The following is a 6244-nucleotide window of genomic DNA, read 5'->3' as shown; positions in this document are numbered from 1 at the left end:
GCAGAGGAAACGATACCAAGAAGTACAGGGAGCAGAGTGAAAAAGAACATACCATGGTGGGATGTAAATTGTAGCAAAGCTATTAAAAGAAGAAACAAGGCATTTAGGCAGTTAAAAAAACATCATTCACTAGAGACATTAATTCATTACAAAAGATCACAGGCCGGAAGACTATAAGAGCAACAAAATGTGCATACTGGAGGGATTACTGCAATAAGACTGGAAGAGAGACATCACTGGCTGATATATGGGGAATGGTTAGAAAAATGAGTGGAATCAGAAGGAGTTATATAATACCAGTCTTAATAAGTGGCAATAAAACAGCAATCAGTAATGTGGAGAAGGTTGAAATGTTGGCAGAAACATTAGTTAAAGTACACAGTTCAGATCATTTATTAGTCGAAGCCAGAAAGTGCAGAGATAACACTCTTGCCATGAACCCAGGTGTCAATACACAGAAGAGCACAATAACTGATGATTTAGATGTACCATTTAGCTTATTTGAGTTAAGGAGGGCTATCTCAAAGACAAGACAATCATCTCCAGGGAAGGACAACATCTGTTATAGCATGTTAGCTCACTTGGAAGATAGTGCACTTACTGTAGTTTTAAGATTATTTAACCAGATTTGGGAAACAGGCAAAATACCAATAGCATGGAAACAATCAATCATAGTACCAATAGTAAAACCTGGGAAAGATCCATCAGACCCCTCAAGTTATAGACCAATAGCACTCACATCACATTTGGGGAAAACCATGGAATATATGATAACAGACAGATTAAAATTCTTTCTAGAAAGCAGAGATCTGTACTCACCATACCAAAGTGGGTTTCGGAAAGGGAGAAATACAATGGACTCTATTTTATGTTTGGAATCTGAAATCAAAAAAGCTCAGTCAAATGGGGAGATTGTGGTAGCTGTCTTTTTTGATATTGAAAAAGCATATGATATGTTATGGAAGGAAGGGTTACTTATCAAATTAAATAAATTAGGTATAGGTGGTAGACTGTACAACTGGGTGTTGGACTTTTTATTTGGCAGGGCAATAGAGGTCAGGGTGGGCACAGAATATTCAAGACTCAAGACTAAAGTTGAAAATGGTACTCCACAAGGCAGTGTGTGTAGTCCAGTACTATTTAACATCATGATCAATGATATTTTTGAAAAAGTGGAAAGAAGTATTGTATCCTTGTATGCGGGGGCCCTATGGGTAAGAGGACGGAATTTGAAATTTATTCAGAAAAAATTACAGGCAGCAATTGTGGAGGTGGAACAGTGGGCAAATAACTGGGGTTTTAAGGTGTCGGGTGCAAAGACACAAGTGATATGTTTTTCCAGGAGACATAAAGAAGTGTCCTTAAAATTATATGATCAAACCCTCGAAAAAGTAAAAGTTATCAGACTGTTAGGAGTGTTTTTGATGAAAAGTTGACCTGGAAACAGCACACTGATAAGGACAAAGACAAATGCAAAAAAATCAATAACCTTTTAAGATGTCTGTCAGGAAGGGACTGGGGGGCCACTACAACATCATTGCTTAAAATATTCCAGACCTTGATGAGATCTACACTAGATTATGAATGTATAGCATATATCTCAGCAGCAGAATGCCATCTTAAAAAACTAGATGTGGAACAGGCACAAGTGTTAAGGACATGCAGTAGAGCATTTAAGACCTCTGCAGTGGCTGCCATGCAAGTGGAAATGGGGGAACAGCCACTTAGGATAAGAAGAACAAGAATTATGCTAACATACTGGGCTAATCTTCAGGGACACTGTAACTCTCACCCCGCTAAAACCATCCTAGAAGAATGTTGGGAACACAATAAGAGCAGCTGTTTCAGTTTTGGATGGGTGGGAAATGCAAAAGCAGAAAGCCTTGGCTTGTGCAGTATAAAATATATCCCAGTAGTCCCATATCCAGATCTTCCTCCGTGGTTTTTTGTAAACCTGCATATACAGCAAATAATCAAAAAGAAATCCAAGCAAGCACACAGGTGAAGAATAGCAGAAAGTTACATAGAGCAGCACTATAGAGATAACCGCATGGTCTTTACTGATGACTCTAAAGATCCAGAGACCGGACGGACAGGAGCTGCCATATACATCCCAGCATACAAAATAGGCATTAAAAAGAGAACCCCAGATCATCTATCAGTATATACAGTTGAGCTTATGGCCATTTTGATGGCATTACAGTGGATAGAAGAAAATAAGGAAAGCAAGGTGGTCATTGCATCAGATAGCTGGGCAGCGCTCACCAGTATTAAATCTGTTAAGTCCTGTAGGCTGGATCTGGTATTTAGTATTCATAGCTCTTTATGTAGATTATATCATAAGGGCTGGACTGTCTGCTTTGTTTGGGTTCCTGCCCATGTAGGGGTAGAAGGAAATGAAGATGCTGATATTCTGGCAAAACAAGCACTTAAATCAAAGTCAGTTGATATACAAGTTCCGCTAAGTAAATCTGAAGCTAAAACAATCATTAAAGAGAAAATGCAAAAAATATGGCAAGAATACTGGGAACTAAATGAAACTGGAAGACATCTTTACAGTATACAGAATCATGTTGAATCATGAAAACTGGGTGGGTACCGGAAGACAGAGACCGTCATTACCCGTCTAAGAATAGGACACACAGGGCTTAACCATTCACTTTATAAAATAGGTAAACACCCAACTGGACACTGTGTAAAATGTAATAGTATAGAGACCATTCAACATGTGCTGGTTGAGTGTAGAGGCTATGTAGAGGCGAGGAGGAAAATAGCAGCAGTTATAGAGAAAGCTGAGCTTAGGTTCACTGTCGAGAACCTCCTTGGGGATAAAGCTTGGGTAATATCAAAGCATCTCATTAAATATCTGAAAGAAACGGATTAATGGAAAGGATATAGGTTTTCAATTTTATTTATTTAATTTTTTTGTTTGTTTGTTTTTTGTTCTATTTGTTTATTTGTTTTTTATGTTAGTCTGCACATAATCTGTTCCAGACTCCAGTCCGGTAGGTGGCCGTAATGCTCCTAAATGCTGGTTGCCAACCGCCAATCAAATCAAAAGAAGAAGAAGAAGAAGAAGAAGAAGAAGAGGGTCAGGCACGCCCTCAAACCAAGCTAGTCTGAGCGGAGGCCCTTTGACTTGTCTTTGTTTGGTTTTCCATTGTAGAAATGTTGCACCTGTACCTGCTTCCACGTACTTTTTTTCGTATCACCTCACCTCCGTCGAGGTTCCTAGTGAGCTGAGGGAAACTAAAATGTAACGTGAAAACATGACAGACTGCTGATTGGTCAGAGAGAATCATCTCTATTCACTGCATCATCATTGCTGCACCAGACAGAGGCAGCAACAGAAAGTTTTATATTTTACAGTTTTCATATGGAATTTCATCACTAAATCCACTTCTGAGAAGTTTTGAGGTGAGAAATCAGCTGTGTAGATTTCCAGTATTGACAGTTTTACGAGAAGTGATGGCGGAACAAAAATGTGCTTGAATATTTTCGGAGTTGAGGAGCTCCGCAAGTGGCTGCAGGGGAAGCCTGTGCCAGCCCGCAGGAGGAGCGTGTGAGGCCGGCCAGCCGCCCGCTCACAGAGCCCTCTGCTCCCGCCGTCACACAGACCGCTGCAGCAACAACGGCAGAGCAAAACACAGCTGGAAGGTTTTCATACCGCTTATCTGTCTTTACATGCTGAGGACTATCTGGGTACTATCTGCAATGGAAAACGGAGCAGGGCCGAGAAGAGTCGAGTCTATCGATTTGCGCCACAGTAGCATTTTTCGGCAATGCAGCATAGATCGTCAGAACACCGGCAACAGTTCAACGTTTAGTCCTAAAAGACGATGCAACTGCGACTCTGCAATAAACGGATCAAACTGATGCTGAAATAACTATAATATAATGCAGAATTGTTAAACATATGAATGAGACAGCAACTTCTAAAATGTTTGTTTTCTGAATGGAGTTCGGATCGATCAGGGCTATGCTATACTAACTTGGTCACAGTAAAGTACAACGATAGCGGGACTAAAGTTATGTACACATTTTTCTTAACTCACCAGGTAGTTCAACCTCCTCGCTTTCTTTTCTCCCAGCAATGTCCAGTTTTGTCCGGTTTTTATATAAATATGAAGTAGTGCCAAACAACGCTAACAACACTGGAACCGGATGTGCACGGAATCTAGCAGCTGAGAAGCTCGAGTGAAGATAAATCAACGTTGTAATCCTAAAAAGTTAATTTAATAAAAGCAGTTTACTGCGAGCAAAGTCCAGTCCGACCACGGGTGTTTATTTGTCCGGAAGCTGGAGCGCTGCTCCCTGCTCCTCTAGCTCAAGTTTAGCAGCTCTCAGCCCGCTCTACCTGGTCCTCTGCACACAACGCTCTGAACCTGTCGGTGACGTACGGACGATCTCAACGTTGATAGGCTATCGCGTCATACGAATTCGCGAATTCCCTCGCGTTGCTTTCGCTTCGCCTTCGCGTCACCGGCCCCGCCCCCTTCGCGTCGGTTCGTGCCGCCCGACAGGAAATCGCGGCTCTACGCGTCTTTGCATTGACTTTGTATGTAAACTCACCGCCCCGAACACTCGCTTCGCTTTTGGTCTGAAAGCACCATTATACCATCTGCTAGGTTACGGTCGCAGTCTGAAGCTGCTTTGATTTGGATCAAGAACCGCCCTTCTCTGCTTCTGATTGGCTAGTAGTCCTTACCTGGGAACTGCGCATGTGCAACTCCCAACAAAGGTTTTGTACAAGTAAGATGCATCACTCTGTAGCTCAAGAGCGGAGCCTACAACACATAGGGTGAAAAGAGGAGCTGCAGCGATGTGCAGTATGAGGGAAAATATGGTGTTTTTTGAAAATGAAACCATGTAAACCTGTTCTGGAACAACCCCTAATTATGATTTTAAACCTGAAAAGTAGCATAATACCACCTCTTTAAGAATAATATTTCTTTCATCTGACCACATCACTTCTCATGAGAATTTACCATGTTGACATCCAGTGGGAAAAATAGTTAATTCACTCCCTCATGGAGAAAAACCATAGAAAAACAGACCATTGATGGTATTTTGCCTTAATCTCATTTACCAGACAGCCAGGAGATGGCGCCAGAGCAACACGCTTCCCCCATCAATGAAAAATATGGTTAAAGGGCACCATAACAGCTTGCTTGTGGACAGAACATTTAGTTGTTAGACTTATTTAACAAGGTGAGTGCACATTTATACATGGTAGCTATTTGCAATACTGAAGAAAGGACTGCCTTTGTTCTCAAACATCTAATGCACCTGTAAAGTATAACAATACACCTTAATGCCTTGTACAATCACATCAATGCATGACAAGCAACAGTGGAGTCAGACATCAGTGAAAGATGTGAGAAGCCCACCCTGTGTCAGCCCTAATGCATGTGTTTTGCCAGCTGCAATGGAAGAAGAGAGAGGCAATCAGTGAGTGATTGAGCATGTTGGGGAGGGGGGAGTCAGACAGTCTCACCCACACACAAGCTCCACAGAACAGTCAGTACTGGCCTCAACAGCTGAAAACAGAGCAGGTCTCCTTCCTCCTCCTGCTGCTGTGTGCTCCCGCAAAAGCCTCACATGGAGCCACATGTGACAGCCAACACCAACAGCAGAATACACTTTGCTGGAACTCAGACAGCGCAAGAGCTCCCACTGCAGGGCTTACAGACGCACTCAGTGGCAAGATGAGGGAGCAGGGAAGCACACTCCTTCCACACATTCTGTTGATCTGCATAATTACACAACAGAGACGTAAAGAAAAACTGAATTCCTTCAGGGGAAATGCCTTTTGGGTCCACACTGCAGGACTGACAGTCAGACGCAGTCAGTGGCAAGATGAGAACAGGGAAACACGCTCCTTCCACACATTGTGTTGGTCTGCATAATTACACAAAAGAGACATAAAGAAAAACTGAATTCCTTCAGGGGAAATGCCTTTTGTGTCCACACTGCATCACACAGACCAAATTGTAAGTTTGTAAGAAATGCCACCACAGCTCTGTGGCTAATGTTGACAAGAGGCTTATTGTTGAAGGGGGAATGTCAAACCCAATCACACAGCTGCTTGGCTGTCACAGCTTTTGCTGCTCATGTGCAGCGAGATAAGATCACTTCTGTTGAAAACTGTAGTTGTGTAACCTACTTTGCACTCTGGGCTGCAGCTTGACTTGCTTTTGCAACAATACTGTAAAAGTGATGGGTGATGTTTTTTTGTCCTTAT

General features: G+C 42.2%; 1 long non-coding RNA gene across 1 annotated transcript in view; it reads right to left on the bottom strand.

The window, feature by feature from the left end:
* LOC123973090 overlaps positions 1–751 on the bottom strand; it is a 9204-nt gene extending 8453 nt beyond the window's left edge. The window contains exon 1 of the long non-coding RNA XR_006825528.1: positions 691–751. This is a non-coding gene — a long non-coding RNA (uncharacterized LOC123973090). The remainder of the gene's footprint in view (positions 1–690) is intronic.
* Positions 752–6244: the final 5493 nt, after the last annotated feature.

The sequence above is a fragment of the Micropterus dolomieu genome, linkage group LG06 (genome assembly GCF_021292245.1).
Source record: "Micropterus dolomieu isolate WLL.071019.BEF.003 ecotype Adirondacks linkage group LG06, ASM2129224v1, whole genome shotgun sequence".
NCBI lineage: Eukaryota > Metazoa > Chordata > Actinopteri > Centrarchiformes > Centrarchidae > Micropterus > Micropterus dolomieu.
This window is presented reverse-complemented; position numbering and strand designations above follow the sequence as displayed.